Raw genomic sequence first — 19,062 nt, 5'->3', positions numbered from 1 at the left:
AGGCTGTTGCAAGCCCTCCGCTCCACTACACTCATACTGAATCCATTCTTGGCCTGACAGCTGGTATGGTGGAAGAGCCATCCTTGCACACATACTGCTGCAAAACTTCCAGGTTCCACTACACCAGCATGAACCTTCACTTAACCCAATAGCTGGTCCCGCAGCAATGCTGCCTCTACAGGCAGATAGCCACAGGACTTCCCACCTCGCTGTACTCACACAAACCCATGCCTGGCACAATAGCTTGCCTGAGAGTGGCCCACCCCTAGACAGACTACTGTAGGACCTCCCAGCCTTGCCGTGTCTACACATGGCTCAGCTCAGTCTCACAGCTATCCCAGTAATGAACTCCACCTCCCTGGAAAGCCTGACAGAGCCTCTTGGCCCATTGTGCCTACACATACCCAACCCAACAACCAGCTCAGCACTCCCACCTACAGCAAAACTACACCAACACCATCATAAACTCATGCAGCCTAGACCAGTAAGGCAATCACAGAAATTACTGACAGTGATTACAGCTGAAGAAACTTCATGGAGTCCATGTTACTGACTCACCCAAAACCAAAGTCAATGCACCATACCTCACTAAAACTCTAGAAAGTGTCTACAGGAAGAAGTCTATCCCTAGGACAATTAATTCACAAATTGGAAAAAGAAACTATTCTACTAGATACACAGATCAATGTGGGGACATAAGAAATATGAAGAACCAAGGAAGCATGCATGACAGACCCCAAAACAAATAAACACAGTAAATCCTTAGTAGCAGACTCCAAAAAAAAGGATATTAACAAAATGCCTGAAAAATTTCAAATTAATGATCTTAGTAAAACTCAGTGAGATACAAGAGAATACAAATATTTCAATGCAATCAGAAAAGCAATTCATTATCTGAATGAGAATTTTAACAAAGAGATAGATATTACATGAAAAAAGAACCAAACAGAAACATCAGAGCTGAAAAAAATCAGTTAACGAAATAAAAACTACAATTGAGAGCTTTAGCAACAGACTAAACAGAGTAAAGAATTTCTGAACTTAAACAGATCATTTGAAATAACTCAGAAGGGACAACATAAAATAAGAATAGAAGAGAATTTAAAAAGCCTATGGGGCTTATGGGATACCCTTAATCACACAAACTTTCTCATTATAGTAGTTTTAGAGGGAGAAGAAATAAAGAAAGTCACAGAAAACCTATTTAATGAAATAATAGCTGAAAACTTCCCACATATTGGAAGATATACAAACATCCAGATTCTAGAAACTCAAAGCTCCTCAATTAGATTCAACTTCTAAAAAATCCTCTCTGAGGCATATTATAATCAAACTGTCGAAAGTCAAAGACAAAGAGATAATTCTAAAAGCTGCAAGGGAAAAGCATCAAGTGATATAGAAGGGGATCTCCGTGAGAGTATTAGCAGATTTCTTAGCAGAAAACTTGCAGGCCAAGAGAGTGAATGATGTAGTAAAAGAGAGTTTAACAAATAAATTCTTTCAGTCAAGAATACTATATCCAACACAACTATTCAGAAATAAAAGAGAAATAAAGACCTTTACAGAAAAATAAAGCCTGAGAGAATTCATCACCATTAGACTAACCCTACAAGAAATGCTTAAGGGAGTGCTACAACTGAAAATGGAAGGACAATAATTACTACCATGAAAACACGTGAAGGTATAAAGCTCACCAGTAGCAATCAATTCATAAATCAAACTCAGAATATCACAGTGATATAATGGTGCTATATAAATCTCTCAATTCTCTGATATAAAGGTTTGAAGTAAAAGTGGTCAACGACAACAACAATTACAATTAGTGGCTAGGGAATATATAATAGAGAAGAAAAATTAGGCAATTAAAATTTAAATTGAAAGGAGGAAAATGTCCAGAGAATTTTTATGTGACCAAGGTTAAGTTGCTATCAGCTTAAAATAGTCTATTTTGGCAAGACTCTTTATGTTAGCCCAGTGATAACCACAAAGAAAGCAATTATAGCAAATAAACAAGAAAGAGGAAGGAAAAAGCTTCACACCAAACCACAAAGGTATACAACAAAATAAAAAGTGGGAGTAAAGAATCTATTAAACAACAATAAAACAATTAACAAAATGGCAGGAGTAAGTTCTTATCTAACAATAATCTTTAATGTAAATGGTTTAAATTCTTCAATTAAAAAATATAGAGTAGCTGCATGAATAAAAAAAACTAGACCCAACTATATTCTGCCTGCAAGAGACTCACCTTAGCAGTAAAGACAAACAGACTAAAAATAAAGGGGTGGAAGAAGATCCCATACAAACACAAATTAAAAGCAAGAAGGAATAGTCATATTTATATATGATAAAATAGAATTTCAGTAACATATAGTAAAAAGAGGCAAAGGTTATTCTTTAATGATAAGGAGATCAGTTCAACAAGATGATATAACAAATGTAAATATATATGCACCCAAACTGGAGCACCCATATGTATAAAGCAAATATTATTAGACCTAAAAGGAGAGAGAAACTGAGATGCAATTATAGTAGGGGACTTCAACAGCCCACTTTCAACAATACCTTTACTAAGAATATACCCAAAGGAATAGAAATCATTCTATCATAAAGACACATGCACACATACGTTCATTGCAGCACTATTCACAATAGCAAAGATATGCCATCAACATTATACCCATCAATGGTAGACTGGATAAAGAAAATGTGGTGCAGGCCAGGTGCGGTGGCTCACGCCTATAATCCCAGCATTTTGGGAGGCTGAGGCAGGCAGATCACCTAAGGTCAGGAGTTCAAGACCAGCCTGGCCAACATGGCAAAATCCCGTCTCTACTAAAAATGCAAAAATTATCCAAGCGTGGTGGCACATGCCTGTAATCCCAGCTACTGAGGAGGCTGAGGCAGGAGAATTGCTTGAACCCAGGAGACAGAGGTTGCAATGAGTCAAGATTGCGTCACTGCACTCCAGCCTGGGTGATAAAGTAAGATTCCATCTCAATTTTTTAAAAATTTGGTACATTTACAACATGGAATACTATGCAGCCATAAAAAAAATGAGATCATGTCCTTTACAGGAACTAGATGGACCTGGAGGCCATTATCCTTAGTAAAGTAACACAGAAACAGAAAACCAAATACTGCATGTTCTCACTTATAAGTGGGAGCTAAATGATGAGAACACATGGACACATCAAAGGGAACAACACACATCAGGTCATATGGAAGGGTGGAGGGTGGGAGGAGGCAGAGGATCTGGAAAAATAGCTATTGAGTACTAGGCTTAATACCTAGGTGAAAAATAATCTGTACAACAAATCCCCATGACACGTTTATCTATGTAACAAACCTGCATGTGTACTCCCGAACTTAAAAGTTTAATTTTTAAAAAGATCAACAAAAAGAAATGTTTGTTTAAAAAAACAAAATTGAGAAACTTTAACTAGACTGAGAAAAAAATACCCCCAAAAAATAAAAGATTAAAAATTAGACATTACAATTGATACCACAGAAATACAAAGACACATAAGAAATTATTGTGAACAACTATACTCCAACAAATTTGATAACATAGAAGAAATGGATAAGTTCCTGGATTACAACCTACTCAGATTAAATTATCAAAAAAATAGAAAATCTGAACAGACCAAAGAGTGAGAAAATTGATTCTGTAATAAAAAGTCAGGGGTGCAGCAAGGGCAGACCTGGGGACTCCGCATGCTGCAGCTGTCCCCCAGCACCCCCACTGTAATCTCCGTGGAGCTGCGCAGAGCGGAGCCAGCAGGCTAACCCGGGCCAGCCACCAGGAGCCAGGCAGCTGGCGTCCAGACACAGTGAGGGGACTGATGCACGTACATGGCCCTGGCAGCCGCCATGGCCCCAGGGCGGGGCAGTGGTGGCTCAGGACCACGTGTTTACTTTCAGAGCCCACCCCCCAGGGCCGCAGGAAGAGGCCTGGGCGGCACAGACGATAAGGGCCCAGTGAGGCGCCAAGGGAAGGTCACCATCAAGTATTACCACAAGGAGCTACAAAGTGCCTCAACCTGGAGGAGTGGATCATGGAGCAGCTGACACAACTCCCCGACTGCCAGGAAAAGGAGATCCCAGAACTGGAGATTGACGTGGATGAACTCCTGGACATGGAGAGTGAGGATGCCCAGGCTGCCAGGGTCGAGGAGCTGCTGGTTGACTGTTACAAACCCACCGAGGCCTTCATCTCTGACCTGCTGGACAAGATCCAGGGCATGCAGAAGCTGAGCACACCCCAGAAGAAATGAGGGTCCTTGACCCAGGTGAATGGTGGCTCAGGACAATCACTGTCCCCCCGACCTCATAGCAACAGCAATACCAGCGGACCCTGTGGCCAGGCTCAGTGCCATGAGCAGGTCTCTTCCCCTGCCCCCTTCGTTTTCCATTTTTGGGGTTCTTCATTGTTATTAAACCAATGAGACTTTTTGTGTTTTTATGTTGACTCTGTGGCGCAGGACCTTTAATAAAGCTAGGATATGCCTTTGGTGCAGCTAAAAAATAAAAATAAAAATAATAAAAAGTCTCGAATCAAAGAAAAACCAAGGATCTGATAACTTCACTGCTTAATTAGTTCTAAAGAAGAACTACTACCAGTGCTTCTCAAACTATTCCAGAAAATTGAAGAGGAAGGAAAACTTCCAAACTCATTTTATCAGGCCAGATTTATGTTGATTTCAAAACTGGATAAGGACTCAACAACAACAAAAAGAAAACTATAGGCCAATATTCCTGATGAACATAGATGTAAAAATTCTCAACAAGATACTAGTAAACTGAATCCAGGAGCACATTTAAAAGATCATTTACAATGACAAAGTCAGATTCATCCCATGGATGCAAGGATGGTTTAATATATGCAAATCAGTAAATATGGCACACCACATTAACAGAAAGAAAGATAAAATGAAAAGGACCTTTTAGACCCCAAAATAGCTACAAGCAGAAAACAGGCTGAGAAAACTACTCGCTTAAAACACAGGCTAGGCCGGGCACAGTGGCTCACACCTGTAATCCCAGCACATTGGGATGCTGACGTGGGTGGATCATTTGAGGTCAGGAGTTCAAGACCAGCCTGGCCAACATGGTGAAATCCCATCTCTACTAAAAATACAAAAATTAGCCGGGTGTGGTGGCACACACCTGTAGTCCCAGCTACTTGGGAGACTGGGGCAGACGAATCACTAGAACCCAGGAGGTGGAGGTTGCAGTGAGCCGAGATTGCACCATTACACTCCAGCCTGGGTGACAGAGCAAGACTCCATCTCGAAAAACAAACAACAACAACAACAAACAAACAAACAAAAAACAAAAAAACACAGGCTACCTTTTATCGGCAATAGGAAGGAAGGATGACTCAGAGAATAAAAGAACCTAGGGAGTAAAGCCAAGAACACAGTGGGACTCATTCCCAGAGCTCATAGGAATGAGAGCTTATCAAGGAAGTGCTAGCATATATCCTGCTGGATTTCAGAATTATTATGGACCAATGTTTCCTATGTGCCTCCCACTTTCCCCTTTTTTGAATGGAAAAGTTCCTAGTACTTTTCTTATTCCTCTTCCATTATTGTATTTTGAGTGGATTTGAGATGCAAATAATTTCTTTACTTCACAGTTCTTCAGAGGGATAGGAATTGTGTTTGAAGAGCTGTACTTGAAGAAACACACATAAGGAGCTTCATGTGCACTTGGACCTGATTTAGATGACGAGAACCTAGTCCTCAAGCTGATATTGTAATAAGAAGAAACTGAGGATTCTTGGGAGAGGATGAAATGTATTTTCTATTTGGAAGAGATGTGACCATTGAAGGTGAAAATGCAGACTCCATTGGTATTCACTTCATTGTGTATTCCCTTCCCATATTGACTCAATCTTCAGAATACTGTAAAAGTAACTATGTATGACTTCCAAAGTTAAGTCATAAAAGGTATTGCAGCTTTGATTTTGACCTATTGGATTGCTCCAAGAAAACACAGTCATCATATCTTAAAGACACTCAAGTAGCCCAATGGAAACACTCACATGGAGAGAAACTGAGACCTCCTACCAACAGCCAGCACCAGCCTGTAGGTCATGTGAGAAAGCAACCTTTGATATGGATCCTCCAGTCTAGTTAAAACTTTAGATAACTTCGGTCTCAGCTGACAGATGACCACAATCTCATGAGACATCACAGAGCCAGAACTGCCCAGCCAAGCTACTCCCAAATTCGACTCACAGGAACCATAAAAGATAATAAATGTTCAGTTCTTTTAGCCTCTAAGTTTTGGGCTGACTTGTCACACAGCATTAGATAACTAATACAGAGGCCCCAAGATTCCTTTATATAGAGTAATATTATATTCTACTTTCTATCCCAACATTATAAGGCATGGGTTTATGTAGTAGTATATTATTTTGAAATATTACCTAATTATTTTCCTTCCTCATTTTTTTAACATCCCTTCCCCAAAAATTCTTCCACCAGTAAAATTAGTCCAGGAGCCCAAGGGTCACTGCATCAGGAAAGGGAAAGTCAGACATTGTCCAGAATTTAAAATCATTGCTGACATTTCATGGCTGGGTTTCAGGATAGACTTAACTTAAGTCCATAAAAGGCAATGATATGAAAGCAAGAGCATTTGATATGTAAGAGGTAAAATTTTTATTAGAGAAATTGGTTATTTTTTTCCTGGAAGTCTCAAAATTGGAATTTACTTATCAAATACCAAGCCAGATGACTACAGGTTAGAGCTTTACTATAAATAACATGAGGATGTGGCAATTTAACAATATTTCCTGCCAGATGGTCTCTGAGATGAAGAGGAAAAAGAGAGACAAAGATAGAGAATAAGATACAAATTAAGTCATGTTATCAGTTGCCATTCGAAGTGCTAAAGAGAGCCTGTGATATTTGCTTTCAATTCTAGCTATAGCGATTCTCAGAAAAAAGGTATAGATATTATTGATGAAAGAAAATTATCTATCCTTATTACTTTTATTTTCTCTTAACTAAAATCAGTATATCAGACAAAGAATTTAGAACAAAAATATAGACATATTAGTGGCTATTTGGGAAGTAATCAGAACACCTACAGAAAAGCATTAAGGTTATATACAAAGAAGAAAAAAGCATCCTTTAGTTTCTATCACTAGGTATAGCTCTCAAGAAATATTTTTTATTTTTAAAAAATAATTGATAATGATCATATGAACATGGCCCCAAACTGAGGCCATTCTGCCATCTGTCTACCTCACAGTTGCTAGGGAACTAGAAGGCAAATGCAAAGACATTTAGAAAGGTGGTTTTTTTTAATGTTTTTTGAATTTCAAATCCATAGAAATAAAGAGATTTTACAAGTTCCTAGATCCACAGACTATGTCAGATTTATTGGTTTAGGTAGTTAAAAACAAGATGAGCTAATGGCATTTAACAGTGTCATAATTGCAAGTTCAAACAGTGGTTCTTAATAATTTGATAAAAGCCAGCATGACACCAAAGAAAAGGAGAAATAAAACATAGCGATGAGGGAGAAAAAAAATCTCTCACCTTGTAAGTTTCACACATTATGAGAAAAGAAAGAAGTGATGTCCTTAAATTGTTAACTATGTTGGGGCCAACCGATTTTACAGATTCTATGATCTGCAGAATCCACAATATAGCAAATAAGCCCCTCATGAGACTCACGATGTAGGAGCCACATTTTATTCTATTTGTAATCTCCAGCACATGGCACAGTGCTTGGTACACAGTAAGTGTTCAATAAATAGTTGCTAAATTCTTGTTAATCTTTATAAACTCTGGAGTGGAAGGAGGTTGAAAACTGATAACAAGTATAACTTTCTTGTATAACTGCTCACTAGCTCTCCTTAGAAATGCACAATGTTGTCTCAGTATTTTCCTATACCACTGCTAGCACTTAACCATACCTATCTGAGAGTTCCTGAAGGCTATTTCCTTAACCAAGCATTCCTTTAACACAATAGGTGAAGGCAACAGCACCTGGAAGAACTCTGCAGTAGCCATTCTCTGTGTACTAAAGATGATGCTGAAGGATGCTACAATGGAGCTGGCTTCCCTGATATCAGTGGTAATGACAAGATTCCTATGCAAAAGAGGCCAAGGATGGTGCTTTGTCAGAGACGAAGTGTGAAAAATAACCATAATCAACTCTAGTGTTAGAATGTAATAAGACTGTTTGACCTGAGAAATATGTGGTGGTGGCAAGTTAATCTCTGGGTCTGTAGAAGTGAAATAGTTGACCAGTCTATGAAGATGCTGCTTGACCAGTCTATGAAGATACATAAATGGAAAAATTCTAGGTCTGCTAGGAAGAAACCTTACTTGAAGCATCCAAGTGGAGACTCAAGGGTTTTCCTTCTTCCCTGAGAGAGTTCACAGGCTTGTAGTCTCCTGACTAGGGGATAGCCTAGTCAATTTGAAGAAAAATCCTACAGTGTGACCACTGGTTTATAGTCATGTGCCACATAATGACATTTCAGTCAACAACAGACTGCATATATGACGATGGTCCTGTAAGGGTATAATGGAGCTGAAAAATTCCTGTCGCCTAGTGACTAGTGACATCACCTAGTGACACAGTCACACAACACATTACTCACATGTTTGTGGTGATGCCCATGTAAACAAACTATTGTACTACTAGCCTTTAAAAAGTCCAGAAGATACAATTAAGTATAATACATAATCCTTGATAATCATAATAAATGACTATGTTACTGGTTTATGTATTCACTATAGTATCTTTTTGTCATTATTTTAGATTGTACTCCTGCTTATTTAAAAGAAATAAGAAAGATTAACTGCAAAACAGCCTCAGGAAAATCCTTCAGAAGGTGTTCCAAAAGAAGGCATTATCACAGAAGATGACAGTTCCATGAGTGTTATTGCCCCTGAAGACCTTCCTGTGGGACAAGATGAGCAAAAGTGAGTGATATTTATGATCCTGACCCTGTGTAGACCCAGCCTCCCAAAGTGCTGGGATTACAGGCATGAGCCACTGCTCCTGGCCCCAAATAATGTACATGTGTATACACATTTTAGATTATAACTTGTTTTTTTTTTCATTAAATCCAAAGACATTTTAACTTCATTATTTTCCTAAAGATATTTGACGGTATTTGTAAGCTTACTCCATACATTCTTGTTCAGATTCTGTGCTGGAGTTATTGGCAGCATTGATTAACACACACATAAACTGCAAAAGCACTCCTTGGGTTCTTGGAACACAGGAGGAATTCAATCAAAGTTAGTTTCTTTCCTGTCTCCTCCTCTACTTCCTGAAGAAACATTTAAAAATGCATAAAGAAACAGAGAAGTTGGTATTACAATACTTTCGTTATTCCGGAAAAGTTCAATAGGTAAAACCATACTAAAATCCTAAAGAGAGTCATCTTGACATTTTCTTGAGTCATTTATGCATCACTAAAACAGTCCCTTCCCTAAAATTACTTTTTCTACCTGCTTGCAGATGCCTGAAATTCTACTATTCTCTATTTGCTTTTTTCACTTCCTGTCTTCTGTAAAGAGGCAAACCATCTTAGGCAACTGATTAAGCATCATGATTGTTTTAACCACAGGCAGAAATTTGCTGATACTCTTCTCATTGAGAAGTGGTCTCTGGCCCTTCTTAAGTTATGATAAACACTTTGACTGCTTTAACCAATAAAGTATGTTGGATATGATGCTATGTGAGTCCCAAGACTAGATAATAAGAGACCCTGCAACATCCACTTTGGACTCAGAGAACAGTCACTCTTAGAGCACCTTGGATTTGCTGTGTAAGAAATGCTGCCACCCTGAGGCCACCATACTGGAGAAGCCATATGTAGGCACTCTTGTTGGCCATCCCAGGTGAACCTGACCCTCAGTCATCCCAAGTCACATACCAGACATGTGAGGCGAGGCAAGCATCATCTTCAGGGGGCACCGCCAAGTCTCAGCTGTCCCAGCTCTGCCACTGGAGTCACCCAGCTATTTTGAGTCATCTCAGCTGAAGCCCCAAACATATGGAGAAGAGAAGAGCTGTCCTTTCGTACCTTACTGAATTCTTGAGCCTCAGAATCTGTGAGCATATTAAAATGGTTCTTTTTCTACTCAGTGTTGTGGTAGTTTGCTACCCAACAATCAATAGACAGAAGAAGCATTATTAGCATTTACATCTCACGCATGCATTCAATGTTTATCGAAAGCCTAATGTGGCCAGACATTGTACTGGCTTCATTTAGGTTGGATGAATTTCTCTGAAACTTTCCCAAGATTATGTTTGCTGGAAGCTGGGTTGCAGAGGCACTGGGCAAGATACTAAGTACATTAGGATACCTGATGTAAATAAGTTGAGGAATGGCACATAGGATAAAGAAAAAGTTAGAACAACAGAGGATAGAGGGCAACATAAAATGAGTTCGGATTATTTCCCTGGACCCTATCTGGCTGCACAAGTGGGTATCTGACTGCATGATCTCATTTATATGTAAATCTGAAAGATGAACTCATAGAAGCAGAGGAGAATGGAGGTTACCACGGGCTGGGGACAGAGAGGTGGATTAGACAGATGTTGGTCAAAGGATATAAAATCTCAGTTTGACAGGAGGAATGAGTTGAGGAGATATGTTGTACAACATGGTGATTACAGTTAATAAAACAATGTATTGTATACTTCAAAATTATTAAGTGTGGATTTTAAACACTTATCACACAAAAATGATAAGTATATGACATAAGGAGTATATTAATTAGCTTTTAGTCATACTACAATGTATGCATGTATCAAAATTTTATGTTTCGCACCATAATTACATATAATTTTATGTCAATTTTTAAAAATTGAAAAATTAGGGCCGGGTGCGGTGGCTCACACCTGTAATCTCAGCACTTTGGGAGGCCGAGGCAGGTGGATCACGAGGTCAGGAGTTCGAGACCAGCCTGGCCAACATGGTGAAACCCCATCTCTACTAAAAATACAAAAATCACCCAGGCACAGTGGCGGACACCTGTAATCCCAGCTACTCAGGAGGCTGAGGCAGGAGAATTGCTTGAACCCGGGAGGCGGAGGTTGCAGTGAGCCTAGATTGTGCCACTGCACTCCAGCCTGGGTGAAAGAGCAAGACTCCGTCTTGGAAAAAAAAAATTGAAAATTAAAAAAAAAAACAAATTGGGATCTGGCCCAAAAAAATGAATTGAAATGACTGAGGTGCCTTGAATTCACCAAAGGAAATGACCTAGTTATTAAGGACAATCAACTTTCATTCAGTAATTTCTGGATGGCAAAGATAGATGGTTTATCAATTTGGCATATTTGTCATAACGGCTAACGACCAAAGCTTAATATGACATAACTTTATCAAATGAAAAAAAGCCCACTGATACTTCCCTGCATTTTTAGAAATATGTATGGGTAGAAGGATATAGTCAAGTATGCCTCAAACATTTACCATATAGAAACATAATTATGTCTTAATAGATTCAGAAGCCTCTGTAGTGAGTGTCTACAAAAGGCATTTCTGAAAGGGTGGGCTGAGGGGAGGGAGATAGGAAGAGCCTTAAAATTGTAAAATAAGCCTCCAAGAAAATGTTTTCGATGCTTGCCTCATCCAAAATGAAAAGGAGAACAAAGATACAGATAGTATCTTTTCTTGGAAAACCTTTAGATGACCATTCAATGCTCTTTGTATATCATGATCCTTTCATTTATAAGATATGACACACCCTGTTTTACAATCTAAGTGATCTTTAGGTAACCATAATCTTTAAATATCAGCTATTTAGCTTCCACATGCTCTCTGTTTCCTTGTTCATCAAAACTTCTTTAAATTAGCTTATATTCATACCTGCTGCCCCTACTCCTTTTCACTTCTCATTGAGGAGAGAGTTCCCCTGCAATTCTACTTCTGTCTCTACACTCTACGAAAATTACACTCATTAGGTCTCCTCCAAATTACCAAATCCAATGAAATCTTGGTTCTTTGTCTGATTTAGCCTCACTGCAGCATTGAAGTCTGTTGCCTGTTCCCCTTCTTATTCTATAATAGCATATACATATCATTGTATATAATTTTATTCAAAAACAAAATAACTCATTGCAAAATAAAAGTAATTGAAAATTGTTTAACGAAGAGTGTAACAAAGTCCTTTGCTCACTATCCCTCCCTTCCACTTGTAGGGGAAACCAATGTTCATAGCCAGTGCTCATTGTGCCTGACATTTTTCTGTGTGCATCGTATGTAATTTAACATTTCCTATCCAAACTGAGAGGATTCGAGATTAAAAATAAACTGTCCTTTGCTCTCAATCATACTCCTCATTTCTGATAATCAGTTACAAACATTTCTGTTTCTTTTGGTGGTTATATCCATCATGTTTATCTTCATTCATTTATTTATCAGTTAAAACTAGATCTCACTACTACCTCTATTGTGAAGAGTGAAGAATTTTGCTGACTTAAATTGCTTTTTCGCCTCCCTATCCCCACACTTTCACACCCCCAGGCTCTAAGAGGCATATTTTTATTTATTAAGTGTTTTTGTTTGCTCATCTGTGTCTTCAAATAAAATATAACCTTTATTTCTTGACTTATCCATTTTAGGCATTATCTCACATTTTATTATGCACAATTTTATAACACTTGTCTTCTTATAGCTAAAAGTAACTCTGCTTTGTCTATAGTTTAACACAAACAAAAAACAAGAAAATATCCAAAACCAGCTTTTACAATATTATAGTTATTTAAATGTAGTTCCCTGCAGAATCAAGTAGTGTGATTGGACACTGAGTGGAGGTGGTTTCCTTGTCATTAACTTGCTGTTGGAAAGAGCACATAACTAATGAATAGAGGGGTGGGGGCAGCATAATCCTTTTATTTCTTCATTTATTGTCATAATGCTATGGGTTCACCTTGTCATTAAGGTCACGTAGCTTCTTAATCTATGTTTTATGATAGGAAATTATTTTTCTCCTTGACAAAATTTTCCTGGAGCCCTCATACTCCCTGTTCTAATTTGCATTCTAGACCAACTGCATAACTGATATTCTGGCATTATTTTTTCTTTTTAAAAATTTTTTGGTACTTATCTTAAAATTGATTTATACCTTGTTCATTAAAAAGAATGATGTGTCAGATCACCTTCTCAATACTCTTAAAATTGAAAACTGGCATTTAAAATACTTTTCCCTTGGATAGATTACAAAAGACATCTTAATTTCAAGAACATCCCAGGGGACAATAATCTTACAACTGGTGTTTAACTGGATTTCTTTCGATGTAAAAATTGCAGTGAAATGTGGTAATCTCTAATAATAAGCAGTATTGAGTAGTGGCAGTTTTAGTAATAATATTTTGTGAAGAGTGACATTTTACTTATTGCTACTGTTTGTAATAATAAGGTTTTCAGTTCATTCAACAAATATTTATCAAGAAGTCAGTATGTGTTGGCAGTGTTCCGTGCTCAGGAAATATAGCAGTGAACAGAGTTCCTCATGAAAGGTTTATACCAGTTGTTGAGTCAGAGGCAAAAGACAAGAAACATAAACTATTAAATATATAATAATAAGTCAATTGTTGATTGATATTAGGAAGGTGAGCTGAGGAATGGAGAACGGGGGTGGAATTTCAGATAGAAGGGTGTGGAACTCACTGAAAGGTGACTTTGTTTTTTTTTCTTGTTATCTTTTACAATTTCTTCCCTCCATTTTATTTTTTAAATTATCTTTATTTCAAAATAATCATGCAGTTACAGAAAAGGTGAAGATACAATACAAAGCATCTTTTCCTGAACAATTTGAGAGAAAGTTGCTGACTTCTTGTTCCATCATTTCTGAATACTTTAGTTTATATTTCCTATAAAACAGAGATACTCTGCTACATAATCACAATACACAATATATTAAGTACTCTGTTTCATTGATCTCATTTTTTACCTCTTTCTTGAGTTCCTTTGTTCTTTTTGTTGGATAAATTACATAAGCAAGTCTTTCAGAGGATGATCAATGAGTAGTAACATTTTCTATAGCTTACATACCCAAAAATGTCCTTATTTTACCTGAACTCTTGCTTTAGAGTTTGGCTGGGCGTTTACTTATAGGTTGTAGTCATATTTTTCTCAGATCTCAGTTTTCAAGCATATGGTATCTCTTATAAGAAGTTGAATTCTCATTTATTGGAAGCAATAAGTGGAAGCATTCAAAAATCTCCTCTTTACCCTTCATGAGCCTCTGTATAGCTGTGGTCTTTCTACTTCAATTGTATGCTCTTCATCCTGTGGTTTTTTTCCAAGCTGAAGATGCATGTGGCTAAAAAATAAATTTTCTTTCATTATTTCTCCAATAAGTTCTTTAGGATATTTTGTTTTCTTCTCTCTTTCTTAAACTCCTTTTGAAGGATCTTAGCTTTCCCCGACGGATCTTCTAAGACTTTAAACTTTACTTCTATATGTTCCTAGTTTTCTTTTATCCCAATTTCTAAGAGATTTCATCAGGTTTTATCCCAGCACTTATTTTCCATTTTCCTTATTTTCAGGCATCATATTCCTAAATTTCCAGTAAGTCTTTATAGTTCTATGGTTGCTTCTTTTTTATAATGACTATTTTTTATATATATTTATATATTTATTTATATTTTTATATATATTTATATATTTATTTATATATTTATATATAGAGAGAGATAAAATAGGTATTTTAGATAGATAGATAGATAGATAGATAGATAGATAGATAGATAGATAATGTTCTGTGTCCTAAATTATCTGTTTATTGGCTGGGTGCAGTGATAACTCATTCGTTCTTCTTGGTACTGTGTGTGTGTATATGTGTGTGCATGTGTGCGTGCGTGTGTGTGTGTATAAGATTATTTCTCCTCTGTTATGATATTTGCCAATTTAAAGTTATGAACTGAGGGCTAGTTTAGTTGATACACTTTGCTAGTCTGGGCTCTCTCTGCCAGCATGCAGTCCTATTCCCCACAAGGCTCTTCAATAGGAGAGATGGATTGTAAGCTTTGAGCCCACAAGTTTTTTTAAACCATGTGAGCAGAAATCAGGGAGCAAGCTAAGCCCATACAGCGAGGAACAGCTGTTTGGAGAACAACCATACACCTAGACCTCTGGCCACTGCCTTCTTCAAAAGCTGGAAGTCTTATCTCCAGGTTGGCAGAACTTCGGAAGCACTAGCCTCAGGCAGCATGACTTCTACCTTCACCGCAGCCCTCTGTGAGTGCAAATTGTAGGCTGTGCTCCTGCTTCTCCATTTCTTAATATGTAACATATTTTCTATCTTCCAGAAACTAATCAAGATTAATAGTTTGCATGTGTCTCTGCCTGATTTGAGAACTACTATAAATTTATTACCTTTGGTACTTTTAAGTTTTATTTTAATGGGATTTATGGAGGGAGAATAGATATATGTATTTTCAATCTGTCACCTTGAACCAGAAGCCTTACTCCCTCAACCTCAAAGTTTTCTCCCACAGCCCTGCTCTCTGCCACTTCTCTGATATTTATTTGTCCTATTAGTGCTGGCTTTTCTCTTATCTTTCCCTAAGTGTTGATATTTCATCCTTTAATATCTCCTCTTTTCTTCCACTTTATTCTCTGTGGAGGGTTTTCAGTCACTTCCGTGGATGCAGCTATCACTTTATGCAGGTGGACCCATTCCACATGATCAGCTCTCATCTCCCTCTGGGCTCCAGTTTCTGAGCTACTCACTATTATCATTCACACTATGTTTTACTTTTCCATCCAGATGTCAGGAAATGGTAGATCCTCAGTAATATTTGACTTAATTAACTAATTAACTAGTGAGAGCTGAAGGGATCTAGAATGAGTTTTAAGGTGATCTACTACACCATATTATTTCCCAATTATTTTTCACAAATGCATCAGTAATTAGTGAAGTATTTGTTCACCTTGGTGTGAGCTCAACCATAAGCCTCCTGTTTACCATAATTACTTTTAGGAGCAAGATCTCACTCCATCACCCACTGCAGCCTCGATCTCCTGGGGTCAAGCTGGGACTACAGGTGTACATCACTACACCTGGCTAATTTTTTTTTTTAAGAGACGAGGTTTCACCATGTTGCCCAGGCTGGTCTCAAACTCCTGGGCTCAAGCAATTTGCACGAATCTGGGCTTAGTCTCCCAAAGTGTTAGAATTACAGGCATGAGCCACAGTGTCCAACCCATAATTTTTACATAACTGATTTTTTAATTTAATTTCTTTTCTTTTCTTTTTTTATAATAGAGATGGGATCTCAATATGTTGCCTAAGCTGATCTTGAACTCCTAGGCTCAAGTGATTCTCCCACCTTGGCCTCCCAAAGAGCTAGAATTATAGGCATGAACCACTACACCCAGCCTATAACAGTTTTTTTGGTAATACAGTATATTCAAACTTCACTAGCTACCCACCACCAAACAACTGGAGACTAAAACTCTAGAGAGGAACAAAGAGCCATACCAATTTCCAGTTTCCAGTTATAATACAGCACTGTAATTCCACTTCCAATTTCAGTTACTATAATCAAACTTCTGTTATATCAAGTTTTTAAAGCTAAAATACTCAAAGCAGAAGTTTTCACTTGCCTAATTGGCTACCAATGCAAGTGCAGCTTCAATCCATCTGTCCCTAAGTGGATATGTGTATCTCTGCCAGTCTGACCTTTGTTTTGACTTTAAATTACCTTTTAAAGGCTGATTTCCCTTGGAAGCAAAGCTTTTAACAGTTGCCCTTTAAGTTTGAGCAATTCAATTATAATAACTTTTGATACTGGACGTAGATTCTATGCCATCGTACAGTAGGAGGTGAACAGTTTCAAATTAGACAAGTTTCTCCCATCACCATATGTACCATATGCATATGTATATGCATAAAAGGCAAATAAATAAACACTCTTCTTTGTCCGTACAGCACAATTATATGCACATCCAATAAAGTGGTATACCAAACACAAAAATAGTTCCTCCAGCTCTAATCATTCATGGGTCCACCCAATTTGTCTCCATATTCAAGGGTTCTTAGAATAATTGCTCACATATCCTCCCAATGAAAACATAAAGCCTTTCTTAAATTTAAAAAAAGAAACTGAAGACAAATGGGGATTTTCTCAGATTGGAAATCATATGTCAACCTTTATCTAAATATTTTAAACAGAAAACACTTTATATGAATAATAGTAATAATAACATGTGTTGGATATAGACATTATTCTAACCTCATTACATTGAATATTTTACGTAATTTTTAAAATAACTTTTTGAGAAGTCATAAAAAAGTTAAACGTTTTTTATGACCAAATTGTTTTGCCCAGTCTCTAAATTGTAGAGTTGGGACTTAAACCCAGGCAATCTGATACCAAAACCCACGTTTTTAACCACTAGTCAAGGATATCAAATAAATTGCACCTTGCATGTCACCTGTTATTGACTGATAGTTCCTGTATGGAGTAGGATGTTTAAAAAATTTAGTAACAAAACTCAGTCAGACAGAGTGTCAAAACTGAAAAATATCAGCCATGAACACATTAGAGTTGTGGATTCTATTCTAGAATATATCTGTCTAGAATCCATCCGTCCCTAAGTGGATACGTGTATCTCTGCCAGTCTGACCTCTGTTTTGGCTTAAATTACTCTGTCAAAAGCTGATTTCCCTTGGAAGCAAAGCTTGTAATAGTTGCCCTTTAGGTCTGAGCATTTCAATCATAACTTTTGATACTGGCCATAGATTCTATGCAATCTTACAGCAGGAAATCTTTGCCCTTCTAGGAAAGGTAAAAGTGAAAGGCGGGGAAGAGAGAGAAGAGACCTATTGACCTGTGTGTTTACAAACAACTCTCAGAAAAATCACAGATAATTTAGTTTTAAAAATATCACAGAATATAGCAAACCATGCCAGCAATCGATCTTCATCTATATTAAGCTTATAAAAAAATACTAATGATTTGAGTTTTAGTTTAGCTGTATGTTACTTTATTTCTCCCATAAACTGATGGGGATTTTTTTTTTAATGAAGGAAGTAGTATGAAAAAGAAAGAGGAGAGAGACGAGATGCTTAGAAAACCATCACTCAGATGAATGAGTCTATTCTGTTCAATGCTAAGAACATTTTAGAAAATATAGAAAAGACCTTAACTTTCTTTTCTAAAGGCTCAGATAGCAGAAACTCATGTAGAAAGTGGAAACTAAAATGTGGTAGAATCATATTTTTGTGATATTTACCTATGCTTTTCTTCTTCTGGCCCTTTTTTTATTATACTTTAAGTTTTAGGGTACATATGCACAATGTGCAGGTTTGTTACATATGTATACATGTGCCATGTTGGCTTGCTGCACCCATGAACTCGTCATTTACATTAGGTATATCTCCTAATGCTATCCCTCCCCGCTCCGCCCACCCCACAACAGGCCCCAGGGAGTGATGTTCCCCTTCCTGTGTCCATGTGTTCTCATTATTCAATTCCCACCTATGAGTGAGAATATGCGGTGTTTAGTTTTTGTCCTTGCGATAGTTTGCTGAGAATGATGGTTTCCAGCTTCATCCATGTCCCTAAAAAGGACATGAACTCATCTTTTTTTATGGCTGCATAGTATTCCATGGTGTATATGTGCACATTTTCTTAATCCAGTCTATCATTGTTGGACATTTGGGTTGGTTCCAAGTCTTTGCTATTGTGAATAGTGTCGCAATAAACATATGTGTGCGTGTGTCTTTATAGCAGCATGATTTATACTCCTTTGGGTATATACCAGTAATGGGATGGCTGGGTCAAATGGTATTTCTAGTTCTAGATCCCTGAGGAATCGCCACACTGACTTCCACAATGGTTGAACTAGTTTACAGTCCCACCAACAGTGTAAAAGTGTTCCTATTTCTCCACATCCTCTCCAGCACCTGTTGTTTCCTGACTTTTTAATGATCGCCATTCTGACTGGTGTGAGATGGTATCCCATTGTGGTTTTGATTCGCATTTCTCTGATGGCCAGTGATGATGAGCATTTTTTCATGTGTCTTTTGGCTGCATAAATGTCTTCTTTTGAGAAGTGTC

The sequence above is a fragment of the Pan troglodytes genome, chromosome 5, assembly GCF_028858775.2.
Source record: "Pan troglodytes isolate AG18354 chromosome 5, NHGRI_mPanTro3-v2.0_pri, whole genome shotgun sequence".
NCBI lineage: Eukaryota > Metazoa > Chordata > Mammalia > Primates > Hominidae > Pan > Pan troglodytes.
Note: the sequence above shows the minus strand (reverse complement) of the source record.